This window comes from Sparus aurata, chromosome 12, assembly GCF_900880675.1.
Source record: "Sparus aurata chromosome 12, fSpaAur1.1, whole genome shotgun sequence".
NCBI lineage: Eukaryota > Metazoa > Chordata > Actinopteri > Spariformes > Sparidae > Sparus > Sparus aurata.
Window position 1 is genome coordinate 21,203,563 of NC_044198.1, and position 2,636 is coordinate 21,206,198.

Here is a 2,636-nt window from a genome sequence, read left to right on the forward strand (position 1 = left end):
TGTCAAGCGGCCATGTCAGTAAGCGACAGAAATGACAACAAAAACAGAGCACTATATCTTCACACCCCGGCCGCCAGGATAAAATATTAGCAGGTAACTTTTCTGCAAACCACAGATTACAAGTTTATCACCTGACTGTCATGTTGTGAGGTAAAGCTCGGGTCTTTGATCTGAGTTGCTAAATAAAGATATTCTTTAAAAAATAAAAAACAAAAATTGGTATTAGAAAAAAAAACATCTGTTATGCAATGTCGGAGAGAAATGTTCAACTTTCCATGGACAGACTTGGCACCAAAAGAAAAGGAAGCGAGACCAGCTTCATAAATCTATGGCTTACCATGTGTTCACTTACCAAATGATCTTAGAGACTAAATTCAAATTCGAATTCAAATGTAATTGTTTTATTACCTCTCTGCTTTGCATTAGGTTCAGTGGTGTAGTAAGTACTTAGATCTTTTAGTAAAAAAAATGTGTACACTCCATTTTCAAGCTACTCTCAATGTACTTACACTCTGTTCCAAGAACAACATCAAGCACAGGAAGATAGAAATAGGTTACACAAGCAAACACAAGGACAACAAAGCTGAACAAACATAGGTAAAAATAACACTGAAACTGTTATAGTAGGTGAAGAAATGTGCATGAATATATAAAAAGCAACAATGACAATCAACAAACAGTGTCTGTGAAGAAAGTGTTCAGTATTCCAGTTAAGGGACAAGTACCTCGAGTACAATGCAGCCAATGAGATCATATTTATCCTGAAATGGTGTATTCAGCATAAGTATGTATGCAAGTAGTTATGATCTGTTACTTAAAGGATAAGTTCATCCAAAAATAAAAATGGTGTCAATATCTGGTCACCCCCATGCCGATGGAAAGTCAGGTGAAGTTTCGTAGGCCACAAAACATGTATGTAGTTTAACAGCAACACAGCATTAAAGCATTCTCCTAAACAACTGAAGTAGATGGGGACTTGTTTTAAAATAACAATCCAAGTTTAAAAGTTTCAAACCAACAGTTAAACATGGCGGTGGGAATATTTAAGTCGGGGGCTGTTTTGACTACATCCTGACCAAGGAGAAGTACCACTCAGTGCTTCAGAGACATGCTACACCCTCTGGTTTGCATCATTGTGGGGAAGGATTCTTATAGCAGCAGGATAATGAGCCCAAATGCACCACAAAGCTCTTGCAAGAACGACTTCAAGGTGACCTCAACCCACTGAACATTTATGGAGGAACTTGAATTTCTGATCCAAAACTACATAGTGCCCCTTTAATCCAGCCCTTGGTCGACCCACAGAGTGTATAGGCCTACATACATGTAAATATATGTGTATTGTACTTTTATTTGTACTTTTATATTCTTAAGTAGCCTAAATTATTGCCAGAATATCTAATATTATCTATATTCAATATGAGATACTTTTTCATACTTTAACTTTACTTTACAATAAAGGGAGCCGAACTCACACCCTTTCCGGTTCGCCCCATGGGACGTGCACTATATGGCGGCCGTGTTGGTGTTGGTGACGCATGTTGACCGAGAAGATGTGGTTCAGAAAGAAAAACGGCAAAACGCAACTTTATTAACTTGGTAAATTAGATTTCAAATTGACAAACATCAATTGAGTAGTTCATGGCACAATTCAAGCAGGCTCAAAAAAGGCTTTGTGGCTCTCCATTCACTAACATACAAAGTTGTTCTGAGATAAGGTCACATGAGGGAAAACCGGAAGGTCAGTGAACTACATCGCCTCCCTCATCTCACCTCACCAACACGGCCGATAACTCGGCAGAGAAAGGGTACTAAAAACGATGAAATCACAATAAATCTGGTCACATTGACACCTATTCATGAGTTTCAAATGTAGTCCTACACCTGCCATGTTGGGGACCAACACAGGCCTTTCAATTTTAATTTGTGTTTCTGATTGGCATAGAACTAATTAATTAGTTTGAAACACCTGTGGGTCCCCAACATGGCAGGTGTAGGACTACATTTGAAACTCATGGATAGTTACACGAGAGGACAGTTGTTCAGTTTTGCTATGTGTGGTTGGTCATTTCTATGGCGGCCATGTTGGTGTTGGTGACATGTTGGGCGAGACGATGTAGTTCAGTGAGTCGACGAACTGCGACTTTAATGACTTGGTAAATTATATTTTAAATTGACAAACATGATGTGTATTTCATGACACAATTCAAGCAGGATCAAAAAGATAATTTGTCTCTCTCCATTCACTACCATCCAAACTTAGATGAAACAAGGAAGGGGCGGGACTTCGGTTCACTTTTGGACATAAACTGTGACAGTTAAAGAAGAAGAAGCTGAACAACTGTTGACTGTTCCTCACTTCCTTAATGACTCCTGTAAACTTTGACACCAAATGACACTATAATGACGCCTCTGTGACTTTCATTCACTTACTGGGCTGTAAACGCGTCAGGCTTCCCTAACAGGGCTGTAAAGCGTGTGTGTCGCTGACTGTCTGATGGAGCTGACTGTCCTCAGAGCTGCTGCAGGCGGGGGTGCGTACGCTCACGCGCACTCATCGCCCGAGGGGGCACAAACCGTCTCGACCAATCAGCACTCCCCTCGCGCGTAGAGAGGGCGAGCTCTCACAGCCCGCT